This window comes from Trichechus manatus, unplaced genomic scaffold (assembly GCF_000243295.1).
Source record: "Trichechus manatus latirostris isolate Lorelei unplaced genomic scaffold, TriManLat1.0 scaffold00057, whole genome shotgun sequence".
Lineage (NCBI taxonomy): Eukaryota > Metazoa > Chordata > Mammalia > Sirenia > Trichechidae > Trichechus > Trichechus manatus.
This window is the reverse complement of record NW_004443993.1, coordinates 2,977,892-3,000,873: the sequence shown is the minus strand read 5'-3', so window position 1 is coordinate 3,000,873 and position 22,982 is coordinate 2,977,892. Positions and strand designations below refer to the sequence as shown.

The following is a 22,982-nucleotide window of genomic DNA, read 5'->3' as shown; positions in this document are numbered from 1 at the left end:
AAAATCACACACAAGTAAAATTTTGCTGAAGGTCATTCAAAAGGGGTTACAGCAGTACTTCAACAGGGAACTGCCAGAAGTTCAAGCAGGATTCAGAAGAGGACATGGAATGAAGGATATCATTGCTGATGTCAGAAGGATCCTGGTTGAAAGCAGAGAATACCAGAAAGATGTTTATCTGCCCTTTACTGTCTATGCAAAGGCATTCGACTGTGTGGATCATAACAAATTATGGATAACATTGCAAAGAATGGGAATTCCAGAACACTTAATTGTGCTCATGAGGAACCTGTACATAGATCAAGAGGCAGTCATTCAAACAGAACAAGGGAATACTGCATGGTTTAAAGTCAGGAAAGGTGTGCATCAGGGTTATATCCTTTCTCCATACTTATTCAATCTGTATGCTGAGCAAATAATCCAAGAAGCTGGACTATATGAGGAAGAATGGGTCATCAGGATGGAGGAAGACTCATTAACAACCTGCTATATGCAGATGATACAACCTTGTCATCTTGCGGAATGTGAAAAGGACTTGAAGCACTTACTTATGAAGATCAAAGACTACAGCCTTCAGTATGGATTACACCTCAAAATAGAGAAAACAAAAATCCTCACAACTGGACCAATAAGCAACATCATGATAAATGGAGAAAAGATTGACATTGTCAAGGATTTCATGTTACTTGGATCCACAATTAACACCCATGGAAGCAGCAGTCAAGGAATCAAACAACACATTGCATGGGGCAATTCTGCTGCAAGACCTCTTTAAAGTGTTAAAAAGCAAAGATGTCACCGTGAAGACTAAGGGGCACCTAACCCAAGCCATGGTGTTTCTCATATTCATGTGAAAGCTGGACAATGAATAAGGAAGACTGAAGAAGAAATGATGCCTTTGAGTTGCGGTGTTGGCAAAGAATGCTGACTATACCATGGACTACCAAAAGAATGAACACATCTGTCTTGAAAGAATTACAGTCAGAATGTTCCTTCGAAGCAAGTATGGGAAGACTTCATCTTTGGACATGTTATCAGGAGGAACCAGACCCTGAAGAAGGACATCATGCTTGGCAAAGTAGAGAGTCAGTGAAAAAAAGAAGACCCTCAACAAGATGGATTGACACAGTGGCCGCAACAATGGGTTCAAGCATAACAATGATTATTATGATGGCTCAGGACCAGACAGTGTTCTGTTCTGTTGTACATAGGGTCGCTATGAATCAGAACCCACTCGCTGGCACCTAACAACAGCAACAACATTTACCTGACAATGTTTCCACAATGTTAGTATTGATTTATATATCCATAAACAGTTTTCTTAAAAACTTACCTAAATAGCATTATACTACACATATTGTATCCTTGAAACGTCATCTACCACAACATTGTATTTTAAATATCTATGTGAAGCTCATTCATCTGGCTAAAATCTAGTTTAAATAATACATAGTATCACCTGGTGAATGAATTTCACTTTATTTTTCAATTTCTTATTAGGACAATCCTATGAAAATCCTTATGCCTCTCTCCATTCACACAAGTGAGAATTTCTGTAGGATACATGAATGAACGATAGTTGTTTGAGTTGTGACAATCAATGTGTATTGAATTTTTCTATTAATTGTCAGCATTTGCTTTCCCAATAGAAAAATCAACCACATGCTATTATCATTAAGGTATATAACCCCTTGCTGTTGAGTCGATTCCAACTCATAGGGACCCTAAAGGACAGAGTAAAACCGTCCCATAGGGATTCCAAGGCTGTAATCTTTACGAAGCCAACTGCCATATCTTTCTCCTGTGGAGCAGCTGGTGGGTTTGAACAACCGACCTTCGGTTAGCAGCCACGAGCATTACCACTGCATCACAAGGTATAGAATCACAAATATCCCTGGAGTCTAGCTAGGAATACTCATCATTCCATGATAGATCCATATTAAATTCCCATCTTTATAAAAAGAAAACAAAACCAAACCCGTTGCCATCTAGTTGATTCTGAATCATAGTGACCCAATAGGACAGAGTAGAGCTGCCCCCATATGGTTGCCAAGTAGCAGCTAGTAGATTCAAACCACAGACCTTTTGGTTAGCTGCCAAGCTCTTAACCACTGTGCCAAATAGTATTTCCATATCTCAGATTTCCAAAGTGGGCTCTAAAATAGAAAACCCTGTGATCCACAATATCCATGCCACAATACTCCTATAAACCATGGCCTCATTCAACTAATTCCAAAAGAACTCACCAAATCCCAAGAGGAGGAATTGATGTTTCTGCCTCTGTTTGCTCATCTTTAACCAAAGCAGGTGCAACAAGAAAAACACACATTTACCTATGGTGGTGGGGACATAGCCTAGGATGGAAGTCAGGAGAGCAAGGTCTGAGTCCCATATCTTTCATCCGCTGGAAGTTTAGCACTTAATATTCAATCATGGTTTTTTAACCAGAGTTTGAATGATTACTGCAGTAGCAGGTTTCTTGATGAAACACAATGGAATGAAAATTCAATCACTTCGTTTTCAATTATATTGCAGAGAGGTTAAAGCCTATCATCTCAAGAAATTCAAGCATAAATAAATTGAAATCCTAAAATGTGTCTCAGTCCACACAGTAAGATATTTCTTCCCCTTCTGTTTCTAACTTTTTTAAAATCTATTTTCATTTTTAGGATAATCTACCAATTATTAAATATAATATTGCCAATCCTATTAAATGAAAAATAATAGGTAGCATAGAAAATTCCTGACATAAACACACATAAACCCTGTTTTATCTTATTTATGTATCCAGGCAGTGAGACTCCATTCACAGGGAACCCAGCTGATAGATACTCTAACCTTCCATTTCTCCTTCCTGGTGATCCAGGCAGAGAGGTTGGAGGGAAACAACTGAGCCCCATTCATCTCGATAGTACTACTGGACACCCCAGGAAGGGAGGAGAGAACAGATAGAAAAGCACCCAGTGTGTGGAAGCCATAGTAACTATACTTTGTTCCTGCGAACTAAAAACAATAATCCCTATTTAAGAGATATGTTGTTTTGGTGGCCTATGCTGTGCCAAGCTTGGTCTAGGATGTAGGGAAGCAAAAATGAATAAGACTCAATCTTTTCTCCTCTGAGCACTTCACTGAGGATGACGTGGGAAGTGAGATAGCAAGTTGAGCTAACAGGTTAGAATATTGGCTAATTGCCTAGTGATAAGAATCCCTGGTATCCCAGTGGTTGAGAACTCACCAGCCACTCTGCAGGAAAAACATGTGGCAGTCAGCTTCCATAAAGATTACAGCCTTGGAAACCCTGTGAGGCAGTTCTACTCTGTCCTGAAGTGTTGCTATGAGTCAAAATCAACTTGATAGTAATGGGTTTGCTTTCCGGCCCAGTGATAAGGGGCAGTGGTAGTTCAGTGGTAGAATTCTCACTTTTCATGTGGAAGACTGGGTTCAATTCTCAGACAATGTACCTCATGCACATCCACCATCCTTCACTAGGTGGAGGCTTGCATGTTGCTATGATGTTGAATAGGCTTCAGTGGAGGTTCACAATTCAGCCAGTGAAAACTCTATGAATTGAAATGGTCTGATTCACAACCTGATCATGGCACCCTGTGAATGGAGTCTCACTATCCAGATTCAAACCTGGATTCACTCCTTTTGACACCATAACTTGATTAAAATAAATAAAATTGTTGTGCTCCATTCTTAACCTAAAAAATAATAACAATCTGTACACTGATATCTTGGGATGATTCTCCAGATGAAATGAAAAAAGTTACATAACACATAGCTCAGAGCTTGGTGTCAGGAAACCCCCAATACAGTTTGGTTATATTGTAGTTATTTTCATTATCACCATCATTATCATCATCCTTGTCATGGATTGAATTGTGTCCCCCAAAAATGTCTGTCATCTTGGCTAGGTCATGATTCCCAGTATTGTATAATTGTGTAGCATTTTGTAATCTGATGTGGTTTCCTTACATGTTGTAAATTCAACACATGATCTAATGTAAATTCACTATGCTCTAATAAGATGGATTAGCAGCAGTTATACTGATGAGGTATACAAGTTTGGATAGTGCCTTGAGCCAATCTCTTTTGAGATATAAAAGAGAGAAGCAAGTAGAGACACATGGGAACCTCATACCACCAAGAAAGCAGGAGCAGAGCTCATCCTTTGGACCCGAGGTTCCTGTGCTGAGATGCTCCCAGACCATGGGAAGACCGATGCATCACAAGGACCTTCCTCTAGAACCGACAGAGAGAGAAAGCCTTCTCCTGGAGCTGATGCCCTGAATTTGCACTTGTAGCCTACTTGACTGTGAGAGAATAAATTTCTCTTTGTTAAAGCCATACACCTGTGGTATTTCTGTTATAGCAGTAGTAGATGACTAAGGCAATCCTCAGCTTCAAGATCATTTAGGAGTGGTTAGGGAAAGTTTGGAAACCCTGGCGGTGTAGTGGTTAAGAGCTACAGGTGCTAACAAAAAGGGCAGCAGTTCAAATCCACCAGGCACTCCATGGAAACCCTCTGGGGCAGTTCTACTCTGTCCTATGGGTCCTATGAGTCGGAATCGACTTGATGGCACCGGATTTTTTTTTTTTTTTTGCTTTTAGGGACAGTTTAGAGGGACATATTTCCTGCTATGATGGTGGCAATGTCTATGGAAGCTAGAAATGCTATTAGAGAAGTACAGAAGTCTGAAAGTGAGTCCTCAGATACCCAGAGTACAAAAAAACATAAACTTCCTAAGCTACATAGCTGAAACTTTTTATTCTGGGCCCTCCATTCTGACTATGCCAACTGTGCTGTCGGTCATGATGATGAATAACAATTCTCTTCACAGTCCCTCCTGTGTTCCTGTCTCCCTCAGCACTCCACTGGAATATGGCCAAGGAGTGTGAATCCATTTCTCCTCCCCTGACTGGTGGGAAATGAGGGCTGAGGCTTCTTCCTCAAGAGTGGCAGGAAGACAGACTCAGACATGGGCATCCTGATGTGGATGACAGCTCTGGGAGGAAGATACACACTTATGTAGCCTACTAGACTGGGAGGGGTACTCTGAAAGGCTGGAGACGCTGGCTAATAATTTGTTCTCAAACAGAGAATGCAACTCACAGAGCTCCCAATTAGCCCAACTGATCTGTTATCCCAATTTATAAGGGCTTGCTAATGGATGAGGGAGGAAAAAAGTATTTCCTAGGTGGGTCAGGGCCCTTCCCCTTCTCAAGAGGAATCACACCAGCATTCTCACTTCTGTCTGGTAAATTGCAGATATTTTAATATGATATTTGGGCTCTTTCTTTTCTAATTTGAAGAATCAGTAAGTGATTGTAATATCAAAAAATTCAGTGACTTCATCAAATGATTTAGGGAGAATGAAGATTTCCATACCAAGAATCTAATACTATACCTATATCTCATCTAAGATTTCTATCTCTAAAGATAACATCCTAGCTGAGACAGCTTTAGGAAAAGAGAAGAGGGTTGTGAAAAACAAGTATACAGGAACCCAGCACTGGCTTTATACTTAGGATTCAAGCAATTCACAAGTAAAGCACACAAATTTGATGAACATAATCTCCTTCAGCAATATTTCTCAGTTGTGACAAACCCAGCCTTCTCAGAACTCTTTCCTCATTGGTTTCTGTGCTACTCATCTGTTTTGATACACCTCCAATAAGGAACACTGGGCCAAAGAATGTTAGAATACTAAGGACACTTTAAGATAACAAATCCAGAAAGACAGTAAAATATCTTTATGAAGGAAACTTATGGAATATTTAATATACTACTCTCTTTAAGGAAAAAAATATCATTTGAATTGGAGAACATTATAAAGCTCTCAAGGAGGGCAGTGGTAGAATTATCACTTCCCATGTTGTATACCTGGGTAAAATTCCCAGCCAATCCACCTCATGTGCCGCCCCCACCCATCTGTAAGTGGAGGATTGAATGTTGCTATGATGCTGAGCAGGATTCACTGAAGCTTCTAGACTAAGACAGAGGAGGAAGAATACCACCTGAGATGTTTCAAAAAATGGTTGCAATGCTGGAAGCGCACACTCATCTATGCCAAGAAAATTGGAAAACAGCTACCTAGCCAATTGAGTGGAAGAAATCCATATTTGTGCCCATTCCGAATAAAGGTGATACAACAGAATGCAGAAAATTATTGAACAATATCATTAATGTTACACACAAGCAAAATTTTGCTGATGATAATTCAAAAGGGTTTGCAGCAGTACATCACCAAGGACAGCCAGAAATTCAAGCTGGATTCACAAGAGACAAGGAATGAGGAATATCACTGCTGATGTCAGATGGATCTTGCCTGAAAACAGAGTATACCAGAGAGATATTTATCAGTGTTTTATTGACTGTGCAAAGGCATTTGACTGTGTGGATCATCACAAATTATGAATAACGTTGCAAAGAATGGAAATTCCAGAACTCTTAACTGTTTTCATGTGGAAGCTGTACATATACCAAAAGCCAGTCTCATTTACTTTGGACATATTATTAGGAAGGACCAGTATCTGAAGAAAGACATCACACTTGGTAAAGTAGAAGGTCAGAGAAAAAGAGAAAGATCTTCAAAAAGAAGGATTAACACAGTGGTTGCAAAAATGGGCTCAAACATAGCAAAGACTGTAAGGATGGTTCAGGACTGAGCAGTGCTTTGTTCTGTTATTTATAGGGTCAATATGCATTGGAACCGACTCAATGGCATTCAACAACAACAATTGCAGACATGATAACATATTATGCTTCCACATGTTACAATTTATCAGTCAAGGCTCAATCAAGAAGAAAAAAACACACTAGTAATTTTAAATAACATCTTTTAGTATAGGAATTAGGTAAATAAGTATTGAAAGACTGTAAGGCATAAAAAAGGGAGAGTAATAGCTAGAACCTACAGAAAGTCGTGCCCATGCCAAAGGATAAAAATATAGTGAAAAGGTTGGCTTATTGGGGTGATCTCTAAGGACAACTATTGGAGGAACATTGCAAGACAGTCAGATGGAAAACCAGAGTAAGGTTGGGAAAATTCTACTCTAGCATCACAAAGCATAGTATAGAAAGGTGAGTTTGGAGCAGAGAGACAAGAGCTTAATATCCAGCACATATGACCAGCTCTATGGTATGGAGGGAGAAGATATTTGAATAAATATTAACAAGAACATTGAGAAAAATCGCATTGCCTGAAGTTCTTTCATATCTTCCCATTTGTGAGCTCTGTTGCTTTAAGAACTTCCGCATCTGCTCATGAGAAATAAAGGAACCAAGGCATGTTAGTCATTTTTGAAAAATGGTCTTATTTAGGTAAGTAGTCTCCAAACTTGCCTGCCCACTGGTACCTCCTGGGGTGCTTTGAAAAATTTTCTGGCTCACCACACACCTCAGTCTAAATAAATCAGAATTCCTGGTGGTACAACTCAGGCATGAGTATCTTTAAAGTTCACCAGATGATTCCAATATGAAGCCAAGTTTGAGGACTAATAATAAGCATTATTACACCTAAACTGCATAGATAAAAATGTTGTATGAAAAATAGGCATGACATGTGGAAAGGGTGATGGATTGTGTTTTTAAAGGAAGTTGTGCATTTCACCAGGATGCCTGTGTCATAGATGACAAATACAGAAGTCTCCATAGACGTTGTAGGACTCAATTTGGGCATATATTATGATGTACCACAGATCCCAGAATATCTTCCAATTCTCAAAAAAAATGGCCCAAATACTCAATATTCTGATATTAAACATAAAGGGAGTTGGAAACCATGAGATCTACAAAAATTATGGCATCAAATGAGCATACTTTCCAGCCCCACATGTTTCATGTTCTGCCTATTCTAATCCACAGACCAAAAAAGATGGCACATGTATTGACATTATGCTGGTCTGCTGAGGAACCTCTGCAAAGCCCTTTTAATATCCCTGTTCCTCAGGCTGTAGATGAAGGGGTTCAACATGAGGGTGACCATGGTGTACGTCACTGAGGCCATTGCACCACTCCTGAGAGAAGGTGAGACAGCTGAACTCAGATATACTCCAATAGATATTCCATAAATAAGCAAACTACTAAAAGGTGAGAGCCACAGGCGGAAAAGACTTTATACCTCCCACCTGATGATGGGAATCTCAGAATGGAGGAAACAATTCGAGTATAAGAGAAAAGGATCACTGAGACTGGAACACCACCAAAGATGGCACCAATAAAATAAACTACTATGTTTTTGATGGTGGTGTCAGAACAGGCAAGGTAGAGTAGTTGAAAAGGGTCACAGAAGAAATGAGGAATTTCCATTTCTGTGCAGAAGGTGAGTTGTGACACCATCAAGCAGTGCAGCTGGGAGTCCAAAAGGCTGAGAAAAAAAGACACCAAAACCAACAAGCCACAGAAGTGGGGTTTCATGATGACTGGGTAGTGAAGTGGTTAACAAATGGCCATAAACCAGTCATAGGCCATCACTGTAAGGAATAGATTGTGCGTACATCCAAAAAAACTAACAAAGACAACTGAATCAGGCAGTTGACATAGGATATAATTCTGTGATGTGTGTGGATATCCATAAGCATCTTTGGGATTGTGACAAGAGTGAAACCAAAGTCAGCCAAGGAAAAGATGGAGAGGAAGAAGTACATAGGAGTGTGGAGGTGGAGATCAGAGCCTACAGCCAAGATGAAGAGCAGGTTCCTGAGCATGGCGAGCAGGTACATGGACAAGAACATTCCAAAGAGGAGGGGCTGCAGTTCTGGATCTTCTGAGAGGCCCAGCAGGAGGAATTCAGAGACACGTGTTAGAGTCTGTGAGTCCACGTTGCAGACACCTTTGGGAAAGTAAAGAAAGATCGGTAAAAGGAAAAAAGAACGCAGGCACACAGCTCTGTGGCTATATTTTGAATTCAGGGAATTCACAAATAAACATTCACACTTAAGAAAATACACCCCTTTCAGCAACACTTCTCAAATGTGGCAAAACTGTTCTTCCTAGAACGCTTACCTCATCGGTTTCTGTGCTATTCACCTTCTTCTACACAAACCCACTTTAAAGCCACTCAGCTGAAGAATGTTAAGAATGTTATAGGATTAAAGACATTTACAGATAACAAATTCATAGAGAGTAAAATAATTAACTCTAGAAGAAAGACAAGACTTCAACAGACACATAACATGTGAAGAGATTAAAGCAATATCAAAAACCCCCCAATACAGAAAAGTCTGGGACCAGATGGCTTCACTGGGGAATTATACCAAACATTTACAGAACAAGTGATGCCAATCCTTCTTAAGCTTTTCCAAAAAATAAAGAGGAGAGAACTGTCCCTAACTCATTCTATGAGGCTAGCATCACCCTGGTACCTAAACCAGACAAAGACCCCACAAGAAAAGAAAACTACTGACTAATACCAAAACCAAACCCCATTGTCGTCTAGTCGATTCCAACCCATAGTGACCCTAGAGGACTGCGTAGAATTGCCCCATAGGGTTTCCAAGGAGCAGCTGGTGGATTTGAACTACTGACATTTTAGTTAGCAGCTGAGCTCTTAACCATTACACCACCAGAGCTCCACAGACCAATATCTCTCATAAATATAGACACAAAAATCCCCAACAAAATACTAGAAAACTGAATCCATAAACATATTAAAAAGATTATACAACATGATCAAGTGGGATTTATCCCAGGAATGCAAGGTGGTTTCAACATTAGAAAATCAGTTAATGTAATACACCACATCAATAGAGCAAATCAAAGAACCACATAGTCATCTCATTTGAGGCAGAAAAAGCTTTTAACAAAATCCAACACTCACTCTCACCATTGCTATTCAGTATTGTGCTGGAAGTTCTAACTGCAGCAATTAGGCAAGGAAAAGAAAAAAAAGACATCCAAATTGGGAAGGAAGAAGTAAAGCTAACCCTTTTTGCAGCCTAGTTTTTCTATATATAGAATATGGGCGGTCCCTGGGTTACAAATGAGATCTGTTCCTAAGTGTATCTTTAAGTAGAATTTGTAGGTAAATCTTAACAGGTGCATAGGGTTCTTATGTAGTGCAAGAGAAGGCTCCAAGACTTTTCCTTGATCTAAAAGCTGCACTTGCAGCAAGTGAAGGTGATTGTGATGAAGACTTTGTTGCAAGTAGGGGTGGTTTCAACTGTTGCAAAGTGAGGGCAAATTTACATAACAATAAGGGCAAGTAGGAGTTGTCTACAAGGTGGAAGTTCATAACCTGGGGTCTTTCTGTACCCCAAAGCTCCACAATAAATGAATTCAGCAAAGTGTCAAGACATGAGGTCAACAGAGAAAAATCTGTTGTTTTTCTACATCAGGAACAAAATATCAGAAAGGAAATTAAGGAAACAATTCTATTTACAATAGCTTCTAAAAGAATAAAATACCTAGGGACAAATTTAACTATAAACGTTTAGACTTGTATACTGGAAATTACAAACATTACTGAAAGAAGTTAAAAGATCACCCAAATAAATGGAAGGATATTCCATTCTTATGGATCTGAACACTTAACATTGTCAAGATGTCAATACTACCTAAAACAATCTATATACTCAATGCAATACCCATCAAAATTCCAACACCTTTCTTTGCAGAAATGCAAAAGTCAATAGTGAAATATATACAGAACAGCAAAGGTTCCAGAATAGTCAAAGCAATAGTGAAAAAAGAAGAAAAGAGTAGGAGGACCCACACTTCCCGATCTCAAAACCTATTTTAAACCTTCATTAATTAAAACAGTCTGGTAGTGGTATAATGATAGACATATAGGCCAAGGGAATAGAATTGAGAGCACAGAGATCAGCACACACGTCTGTGGTTAATTAATCTTTGAGGAGGTTACTAAATCTATCAAATAGGGAAAGAATCGTCTCTTTACTAAATGGTGCTGGGACAACTGGATTTCCACATGCAAAAGAATGACGTGAGACCCATACCCCATGCCATATATGAAAACTAACTAAAAATGGATCAAAGACCTAAAAATTAGACCTAAAACTGTAAAATTATCAGAAAAAAACATAAGGATAAAGCTTCAGAACCTAGTCTTCAACAACAGATTCTTAGATATGACACCAGAAGTACAAGTAAAAAAATACAAAATAGATAAATGAGATCTCATCAAAATTAAAAACCTCCGTACATCAAAGGACTTTATTAACAAAGTTAAGAGATAACTGGGAGAGAATTTTGGAGAAGGATATATCAAATAATGGCTTTATAGCCAGAATAAAGAACTCCTATAATTTAACAAGAAAAAGGCAAACAACCCAATCAAAAATGGACAAAAGACTTGAATATAAAAATTACTAACAAGCATATGAAAAGTTGCTCAATTTCATTAACCATTATTGTTGTTGTTATTAGGTGCTATCAAGTCAAATTCGACTCATAGGGACCCCATAAGACAGAGTAGAATTGTCCCATAGGGTTTTCCAGGCTGCAATATTTCCGGTAGCAGACTGTGAGGTCTTTCTACCTTGGAGCTACTGAATGGGTTCAAACCTCCAACATTTAGGTTAGCAGCCAAGCGCCTAACCATTGTGACACCAGAGCTCCTTTCATTAGCCATTAGGGAAATGAAAATCAAAACCACAATAAGATATCACTTAACTGACACTTGGATGGCTAAAATTAAAAAATAAAATAACAGACATTGGTTACAATGTGGAGAAATTGGAACCCTGTCCATTGTGGGTGGGAATGCAAAGTGGCACCGCTGCTATGGAAAACAGTTTCACGGTTCCTCAAAAATTTGAACACAGAGCTACCATATAAGCCAGCAATTTCACTAGTAGGTATATATCCAAAAGACTGAAAGCAGCAATGCAGACACATGTACACCAGTGATCATTGCGGGACTATTCACAGTAGCCAAAAGCTAAATTTCCATCAGCAGACAAGTGGAGAAACAAAATGAGATATATTCATACAAAGGAATATTACTCAGCCATAAAGACAAATGAAGTCCTGATTCATGCCACAACATGAATGAAACTTGAAAACACTAATCTGAGTAAAGTAAGTCAATCACAAAAGGCCAAATATTGTATGATCTCACTTACATGAATACTTAGACAAATGTATAGAGACCAGATTCAACTCAAAGGCAATGGCTTTTTATTTGTTTTTGGCTTTTGGACCAGCAGTAGGAGGGAAGGAAAAAGTGGAAATCATTGATCAAGAAGCATTGAGTTTCTTTATATGGTGAATGAAAATTTGGCAACGGATAATGGTGATGGTTACAAAAAATGATGTTATTAATGTCACTGAATTGTACATAGGAAAAATATTGAATTAGGAAATGTTGTCTTATGTATATTTTCACAACAATAAAAAAAAGAATAAAATATAAAACTGTTCTTTATGAAGGAAGCCTGGAATAAGAAATGTCCTCCATTTAAGGAAAAAAAATCAGTCTAATTAAAGAACACTAAGTTAGCTGTAAAATCTGCAGCAAAAGACCTCTTTAAAGTGTTACAAAGCAAAGATGACATCTTGAAGGCTAAGGTGCACCTGACCCAAGCCATTGTAGACTGAATGGCATTTCTTTTTTTTTTTCTTTTTTAAATACAGGGCCCTGGTGGTGCAGTGGTAGGCACTCGTCTGCTCACTGTAAGGTCCACAGTTTGAAGCAGCCACTCTACAGGAGAAAGATTTGGCAGTCTGCTTCCATAAAGATTACAGCCTTGGAAACCCTATGGGGCAGTTCTACTCTCCCTATAGGGTCACTGTGAGTCAGAATTCACTCACTTAATGGGCTTAGTTCTTTTTTGTTTTGTTTTGTTGTTGTTGTTGTTAGGTGCCATCGAGTCTGTTCCAACTTTAGTGACCCTACACACAACAGAATGAAACACTGCCTGGTCCTGCGCCTTCCTCACAATTGTTATTATGCTTCAGCACATTGTTGCAGCCACTATGTCAATCCATCTCGTTGAGGGTCTTCCTCTTTTTCACTGACCCTCTACTTTACCAAGCATGATGTCCTTCTCCAGGGACTGATCCCTCCTAATAACATGTCCAAAGTATATGAGATGTAGTTTCACCATCCTTGCTTCTAAGGAGTATTCTGGCTATACTTCTTCCAAGACAGACTTGTTCATTCTTTTGGCAGTCCATGGTATATTCAATAGTCTTCGCCAACACCACAATTCAAAGGCATCAATTCTTCTTTTGTCTTCCTTATTCATTGTCCAGCTTTTGCATGCATATGAGGCAATTGAAAACACCATGGCTTGGGTCAGGCCAACCTTAGTCCTCAAGGTGACATCTTTACTTTTCAACACTTTAAAGAGGTCTTTTGCAACAGATCTGCCCAATGCAATGTGTCTTTTGATTTCTTGACTGCTGCTTCCCTGGGTGTTGATTGTGGATCCAAGTAAAATGAAATCCTTGACAACCTCAGACTTTTCTCTGTTTATCGTGATGTTACTTATTGGTCCACTTGTAATGATTTTTGTTTTATGTTGAGGTATAATCCATACTGAAGGCTATAGTCTTTGGTCTTCATCAGTAAGTGCTTCAAGTCCTTTTCACTTTCAGCAAGCAAGGTGGTGTCATCTGCATAATGCAGGTTGTTAATGAGCTTTCCTCCAATCCTGATGCCCCATTCCTCTTCATATAGTCCAGCTACTCAGATTATTTGCTACCTATTTGAATAGGTATGGTGAAATGATACAACCCTGAAGCACAGCTTTATTGACTTTAAACCATGCAGTATCCCCTTGTTCTGTTTGAATGACTGCCTCTGGACCCATGTACAGATTCCTCATGAGCACAATTAAGTGTTCCAGAATTCCCATTCTCCACAATGTTATCCATAATTTGTTATTATCCACATAGTCGAATGCCTTTGCATAGTCAATCAAACACAGTAAACTTCTTTCTGGTATTCTCTGCTTTCAGCCATGATCCATCTGGCATCAGCAATGACAGCCCTGGTTCCACATCCTCTTCTAAATCCAGCTTGAATTTCTGGTGTTTTCCTGACGATATACTGCTGCAGCCACTTTTGAATGATCTTCAGCAAAATTTTGCTTGCTTGTGATATTAATAATATTGTTTGATAATTTCCATATTTGGTTGGATCACCGTTCTTGGGAATAGGCATAAATATGGCTCTCTTCCAGTCATTTGGCCAGGTAGCTGTCCTCCAAATTTCTTGGCATAGAAAAGTGAGCACTGCCAGTGCGACATCAAGGATATCATACATGAAGAAAGCAAGAGGTCATTAAAAAGACAGGAGAGAAAGAAAAGATCTAAAGGATGTCAGAAGAGACTCTGAAACTTGCTATTGAACTTAGAGTAAATAAAGCAAAAGAAAAAACCATTAAGTAAAAGAGCTGTACAGAAGATTTCAAAGGGCAGCTCAAGAAGACAAAGTAAAATATTATGGTGACATGTGCAAAGACCTAGAGACAGAAAACCAAGAGGGGAGAACATGCTCAGCATTTCTCAAGCTGAAAGAACTGAAGAAAAACTTCAAGCCTCGAGTTGCAATAGTGAAGGATTCTATGGGGAAAATATTAAATGACACAGCAAGCATCAAAAGAAGATGGAAGGAATACACAGAGTCACTGTACCAAAAAGAATTGGTTGACATTCAACCATTTCAGGAGGTAACATATGATCAGGAACCAATGGTAGTGAAGAAAGAAGGCCAAGCTGCACTGAAGGCATTGGCGAAAAACAAGGCTCTGGGAATTGACAGAATACCAACTGAGGTGTTTTTGATGTTTGTTTTAGTCAGCTGTAAAATGTAGTTTATTTTTCAAAACACAATGCAATAAATTCCTTTGATTCAGACTGTTTAAAAACACCTTATAAGAGCTGTGTATTAAAATGTGTGCCTCTGTTTTTTTGGATGTTTCACTGCTCTTAAACCTCACCCTCCTACTGCTTATGCCTCACCTCTGGGCAAACTGATAAAACAGCTTAGGTGCTCCCTCTTTTGGTGCTGGCAGTAGATTCAAACTAGGCAAGGCCCTCTTGGTGTGCTAGTATCCTCAGTCCAGACTCATCCCTAATCACAATCAAAATTCCAGTCAGGCACTTTCTTTGCTCTCTCAAGGCACATTTGGACCAGCATAGGAGCCGGCCCTGGTCTCCCTAGACAGTCTCCTTATATGAGTGATAAAATTTTTCATACAGTCTTTGTGTGTGAGTGTGTCCTCATCATCACACCATTTGAACCAAATTTGGGGGAGTGAGGGTGTCCATGATAACTATGCAGAGTGTTCACAACAGCTAGAACCACATAAGCTGGACTGTGAATTAAAATTCCACAACATATCTGTCAGTTTGTCCTACTATGGTGGCTTTCATGTTGCTGTGATACTGGAAGCTTTGCCATCCATATTTCAAACACCAGCAGGGTCACACTTGGTGGACAGGTTTCAGTGGAGCTTTCAACTAATACAAACTAGGAAGAAAGACCTGGCAGTATATTTCATAAAAAACTGTTCAGTGAAAACCTTATGAATAGCAGCAGAACATTGTCTGATATAGTGCCAGAAGATGAGCCCTTCAGCTTGGAAGGCACTCAAAAGACAACTGAGGAAGAGCTGTCTCCTCAAAGTAAAGTCGACCTTAATGATGTGGATGCAGTAAAGCTTTCAGGACCTTCATTTGCTAATGTAGCATGACTCAAAATGGGAAGAAAAAGCTGCAAATGCCCATTAATAATCAGAACATGGAGTGCACGAAGTATAAATCTAGGAAAATTGGAAGTTGTCAAAAATGAAATGGAGCACATAAGCATCGAAATCCTACATATTTGTGAGCTGAAATGGGCTGGTATTGGCCATTTTGAATCAGACAATCACATGGTCTTCTACGACAGGAATGACAAACTGAAGAGGAGTAGCGTCGCATTCATGGTGAAAAAGAACATTTCAAGATCTATCCTGGAAGTACAATGCTGTCACTAATAGGATAATATCCATACGCCTACAAGGAAGATCAGTTAATTTGACTATTATTTCAAATTTATGCACCAACCACTAAGGCCAAAGATGAAGAAATTGAAGATTTTTACCAACTTCTGCAGTTGGAAAATGATCAAATATGCAATCAAGATACATTGATAATTACTGCTGATCGGAATGCAAAAGTTGGAAACAAAAAGGATTGGTAGTTGGATAAAATGGCCTTGGTGATAGAAACGATGCTAGAGATCACATGACAGAATTTTGCAAGACCAAGTCTTCTTCATTGCAAATATCTTTTTTCAACTACATAAACAGCGACTATGTATGTGGACCTCACCAGATGGAATACACAGGAATCAAACTGACTACATCTGTGGAAAGAGACAATGGAAAAGCTCAAAATTATCAGTCAGAACAAGGCCAGGGACTAGTTGTGTAACTGACCAACAATTACTCATATGCAAGTTCAAGCCGAAGTTGAAGAAAATTAGAACAAGTCCACGAGAACCATTTCAAGAGGTAGCATATGATCAAGAACCAATGGTAGTGAAAGAAGAGATCCAACCTACACTGAAGGCATTGGTGAAAAACAAGGCTCTAGGAATTGACAGAATAACAATTGATACGTTTCAACAAATGGAGGCAGCACTGGAAGCACTCATTCATGTATGCCAAGAAATTTAGAAGACAGCTACCTGGCCAATCTACTGGAAAAGAATCACATTTGTACCCATATTATAGAAAGGTGATCCAACAGAATGTGGAAATTATTGTACAATACCATTAATATCACATACTAGTAAAATTTTGCTGAAGATCATTCGAAACAGTTACAACACTACATAGACAGGGAACTGCAGGAAATTCAAGCCAGTTTCAGAAGAGGACATGGAACCAGGGATATCATTGCAGATGTCAGATTGATCATGGCTGAAAGCAGAGAATACCAGAAAATGTTTATCTGTGTTTTATTGACTATACATAGGCAATCGACTGTGTGGATCATAACAAATTATGGATAACATTGCAAAGAATAGGAATTTCAGAACACTTAATTGTACTCATGAGGAACCTGTACTCAGACCAAGAGGTGGTCGTTCAAACAGAACAAGGGGATACTTCCTGGTTTAAAGTCAATAAAGGCGTCAGGGTTGTATCCTTTCACCATACCTATTCAATCTGTATGCTGAGCAAATAATCTGAGAACCTGGACTATATGAAGAATAATGTGGATTCTGGATTGGAGGGAAGACTCATTAACAACCTGCGATATGCAGATGACACAACCATGGCTGCTGGAAGTGAAGAGGACTTGAAGTACTTACTGATGAAGATCAAAGACCATAGCTTTTAGTATGGATTACACCTCAACATAAAGAAAACAAAAATCCTCACAACCGGACCAATAAGCAGCGGCAAGATAAATGGAGAAAAGTTTGAAATTTTCAAGGATTTTGTTTTATTTAGATCCAAATCCCTACCCATGGAAGCAGCAGTCGAGAAATCAAACGACATGTTGCAGTGGGAAAATCTACCACAAAAGATTTCTTTAAAGTGTTAAAAAGCAAAGATGCCACCTTGAAGACCAAGGTGCATCTGACCTAAGCCATGATGTTTTCAATGACCTTGTGTGCATGTGAAAGTTGGACAATGAATAAGGAAGACCAAAGAAGAATTGATGCCTTTGAATTATGGTGTTGGTGAAGAATATTGTATATAGCATGGACTGACAGAGGAACAAACAAATTTGTCTTGGAAGAAGTACAGCCAGAGTGCCCTTTAGAAGCAAAGATGGAGAGTCTTCATGTAACATATTTTGGACATGCTATCAGGAGTGACCAGTCCCTCAAGAGGGAGGTAATGCTTGGTAAATTAAAGGCTCAGCAAAGAAGAGGAAGACCCTCAACGAGATGAATTGACACAGTGGCTGCAACGATGGGCTCAAGCATAACAACAATTGTGAGGATAGCATAGGACAAGACTATGTTTCATTGTGTTGTACACAGGATTGCTATGAGTCGAAACCAACTCAATGGAACCTAACAACAACAACGACAAATTAAAATCAAATACTCTTAATCAGATACACCAAAAACCAAACCTTTTGCCCTGGAGTCAGTTCCAACTCATGGCAATCCCGTGTGTTACAGAGTGGAACTTCTCCATAGAGTTTTCTTGGCTGTAATCTTTACAGAAGGACGTCACCAGATCTGTCTTCCAAGGTGCTGCTGGATGGATTCAAATAGCCAACCTTTCAATTAGCCATTGGTATTGGGTGCTTTCAAGTGGAAGTCAACTCATAGAACCTCATGTGACAAAGTAGAACTGCCCCATAGTTTCCTAGGCTGTAAGCATTACAAGAGCAGATTGCCAGGTCTTTGTCCTGTGGAGTAGCTGGGAGGTTGAACCACCAACCTTTTGGTTAGCAGCTGAGTGCTTAACCATTTTCGCCACCCAGGGACTTTCTTAATCAAATAGTATTTTTATATGCATTTTATTAGAGCATTTTATTTTTCATGAGTTTTCGTCATTGTTTTCTATGCTGACATACATCCTCGCTGGACGTAAATGCTCACTCGAATGTCTGGGTTGTCTTTGAAAAATCTTTTCAACTGTAAATCCTAACCTTTGGCTTTAGTGACCTTCAGTTTTGATAAATATGTTTTTGTTAAATGCACAATACCATATCACATTGCTGATTCAAAATGACATTCTGTGCAACCCCTCTGTCATAATTCAATAGTAATTAACTGCTAGTGAACATTCTCTTCTCATTTTTTCATTTCACTTTCATTTTATGCAGGGTTATTTGTATTATCTCTACACAATCTCAGGAAAACATCTCATCTTTGAGGCCACTCTTTGCTTTTGTTGTCACCATTTTTAGAGGCTTGATAAAAAGTGTCTAACTATGTTTTGAATCTTAAACATTTAAAGTATTTCTTTTTCTCATCAAATCCAACCCAGTATATTTACAGTTGAAGAATTCAGGACCTTGAGAAATCTCAAAGCCGGTCTGAAACCCAGCCATCTTATGCCCAGTTCACAGCTTTCCAAGTTAATCTTTTCTGGTAGGGGGATTGCAACTCTAAATTCATATCTCTGAAAGTAACTCAGGTTTCAACTCTTTTGCAAGTAGTAAGGTGATATAATTTGCGGAAAAGAAAATGCAAAAGAAAAAAGTGCAAAGAATAACATCATGAACACTTGGGCAGTTTTTTCAGCCACAAAATAGCAATAATAATGGAACCTACTTTACAGGCAGCATTGTTATGAGAAATTACATTAAATAAAATACATGTATTATTGGATGGTACAAAAAGGTTAACACTCACTGAAAGGTTGGAGGTTCTAATCCACCCATAAGGCACCTCGGAAGAAAATTCAATTTTGCTTCTAAAAAATCAGCCATTGAGACTTCCGGGCAACATAGTGCTATAGTCAGAAGTACCATGCTGTCCCTCCACAGCAAAGATCAGAAAAACTAAGTCAAACAGAGTCACACATCAATCCTGAAACCTTAAGCATCAAATGAAGAGATAAAGAACTCAGCGAAGCACCAAATGGAATAAGAAACTGACCAAGAACAGAGAGCGAGGAGGGATACATGCAGAATTCCCTGATCAGCTACCAGAGTATGGATCTGCCATCTTGGACTCCTATCGGAGATCAGTGAACAGGGGGTAGGAGAAAGCAGCTTCACAGAGCTTCCAGCAGGAGACAGAACAACTGGTAACCAACAATATACACTTTCCCACCCCCCACCCTTCTTTACCCCCACTAGGCCTCCTCTGCTTCCTGCAGCCACAGTCTCTTGGCTGGGAAGTACCGGCTTCACCCTGGTGTTCCTTAGATTCCACCCACTGGCACTGGCCGGCTCCCTGAGTGCCATTTGTTGGCTGCAGGTGTTGCTGTTTTCTGCTTCTTTAGATTTCTTCCTTACCTCTCACCACCTCCCCCTCATTTCTCTCAAATAACTGGCTCTGTGTGCCATCTTTGCTTCTTCCTGAAAGGCTACAAAACACCACTCAACTGTGAAACTGCTTCCTGGACCATGACACCACACTGGTGGGACCCCCAGGGCTTTTTTTGTTTGTTTGCTCTCATTTGTTTGGTTTTGATTTATTTGTTTGTTTTCTTTTTCTTTTCTTGGCTTGGGAGCCTCTTCTAGCCAGGCAATACCACGCAGCTTGGAAGCTATTACCTTACTCTGCACAGATGCACAGGGACATCCCTGGGGGCATTTCTTTTTTATTGCTTTTTTTTTCTTTCTTTGGTTATTTTTTTGTTTGTTTTATTTTCTTCTCTCTCTTATTCCCTTTTTGTCTTTCTTCATTTCCAGTTTCTTGGTTTACTCATTTTTTTTTCTTTTACCCTTTTTCTTTTTCATTTTTTCCCCGTTTCTCAGTCTATCATCTCTCCACTCCAATAGCAAGCTCCCATAGCTCTCTTTTTTGTTTGTGTGTATGTTTTTGGCTCCTGTTACTCTCTCCTCTCTCTCATCTTTCCCATACCCATTTTAGCTCCACGCATCACAATCTCCCCCCTCCTTCATGCCTACCTACACTGTGTGCTGAACATCACACTCCCAAGAAGCACAGGCACGGCCTACTGAAACCTGCCCTGCACTGATTCCCAGACCACACTGTCAGCCCTAGTACATGACACAAACAACCCATCTTAGCAACTTCCCTTCAGCTGGACCTGCCCTTCTGTACCATACCTGAATGACTGACCTTGCCCTTTGGAGAAGGAGGTGAAAAGTATCTTGCCAACAGACGAGCAAACAACAAAGAATGCACAGCCCACCTGTTCAGACATAACCAAATAAAATAAAAAAGAAGGATGAAAAAACAAAAATACAATCCATAAATGAGGAAAATAACCACTAAATGCCCCAAAGACAGCAGACAATATCAAAACGTATACAAAAACAGGACAGGATGGTTCCAGTAGCATCCAAAATAAGACACCAGATGACTTTCCAGTAAAAGAAAAGGCGCTAGAACTACCTGATAGAGAATTCAAATCTCTAATATTCAGAATTGTCCAAGAGTAGAAGCAAAAAGCAGACAAAAATGAGGAAAAATAGACAAATTCATGGAACAGGCAGACAAACTCATGGAAAATACATACCAAACAAGGAAGAATTCAAGAACATAATACAGGAACAAAATGCTAAAAGTAATTCACAACTAGAAATCATACAAAAGCAACAATTAGAAGTCCAAAAGATAAAAAAAAATAAAGATTTCAGAAATAGGCAGTGTCATAGAAGGGCTGAGGAGCAGGTCTGAAATGATGGAAGATAGGATCAGCGAAATTGAAGACAAATACTTGGATACAACTCTGAGGAAAAATCAGAAAAAAGAATGAAAATGAAGAAATCCTGAGAATTATGTGGGATACAATCAAAAGCAAAAATCTGCATATGATCAGAGTTCCAGAACAGGGGAGAAAACAGACAACACAGAGAGGATCGTTGAAGAACTGCTGAGAGAAAACTTCCCTAATATCAAGAAAGATGAAAAACTGGCCATCCAAGAAGCACAACGGACCCCAAATAGGATAGAACCCAAAAGAAAATCACCAAGGCATATCATAATCACACTCGCTAAAACCAAAGAATCCTGAGAGTAGCTCAAGAAAAACAAAAAGTCACACAAAGAGGAGAAACAATAAGACTAAGCTTGGATTATTCAGCAGAAACCACGCAGGCAAGAAGGCAATGGGATGACATATATAAAACCTTGAAACAAAAATATTGCCAGCCAAGAATAATATATCCTGCAAACCTCTCATTCAAATATGATGGTGAAAATAGGTCGTTTCCAGATAAACAGAAATTAAGGGACTATGTGAAAACCAAACCAAACTTACAAGACTTATTAAAGGGAGTCCTTCGATCTGAGAACAAACAACGTCAGACCACAGGCTGAATATAGGACAGAGGATTGTATTAGCCAGATACAAACCTAGGAAATGAACTCTTAAGGACACCACTCAAAACAAAAAGAATTACAACAGGGAACCAGAGAAGTTAGTCTGTAGATGACAACAGCATCAGAACAATAAAATAGGGAATAAACAAGGTAGAGATAGAACTATATAATGGAGAGGAAAGCAAGGCGATACCAAGTAATAATAGACTGATTCAAACCTGGGAAGTTAAGGGTAAATTTCAAGGTAACCACAAAGGAAGTTAACAAAGCTATTCATCAAAATAAAGAAGAAAAACATAAAGTCTCAGTAAAAACAAAACCTACAAAAACAAGAGAAGTGCAAAAAAATCCACAAACAAAAGGAACTCAGCACAGGAGAGTAAGAGGAGCTACAAAATGACAGCAATAAACTCACACCTATCAATAATTACACTGAATGTAAATGGCCTAAACACACCCATAAAGAGATGAAGAGTGACAGAATGGATAAAAAAGCAGGATCCATTCATATGCTGTCTACAAGAGACACGCCTTAGAATCAAAGACATAAATTTATTAAAAATCAAAGGATGGAAAAAATATATCAAGCAAACAGCTACCAAAAAAGAACAGGAGTGGCAATACTAATCTCAGATAAAATAGACTTCAAAACAAAATCCACCATAAAAGACAAAGAGGAACACTATATAATGATTCAGGGGAATATCCATCATGAAGACATAACCATAATAAACGTCTATGCACTCAATGACAAGGCTCCAAAATACATAAAACAAACACTAACAGCACTGAAAAGAGAAATTAATAGTTCCACAATAATAGTAGACTTCAACACACCACTCTCAGTAAAGGACAGAACATCTAGAAAGAAACTCACCAAAGATACAGAAGACCTAAAGGTCACAATCAGCCAACTTGACCCCATAGACATATATAGAACACTCCACCCAACAGCTGCAAAGTACACATTCTTTTCCAATGCACATGGAATGTTCTCCAGAATAGACCACATCTTAGGCCACAGAGCAATCCTCAACAATATCCAAAACATTGAGATAATACAAAGTATCTTCTCTGACCACAACA

The 22,982-nt window shown here is 39.0% G+C and overlaps 1 pseudogene; it reads right to left on the bottom strand.

Annotated features, from left to right (window-relative positions):
* Positions 1-7,898: 7,898 nt before the first annotated feature.
* LOC101348100 (olfactory receptor 7E24-like) lies at positions 7,899-9,015 on the bottom strand (annotated as a pseudogene).
* Positions 9,016-22,982: the final 13,967 nt, after the last annotated feature.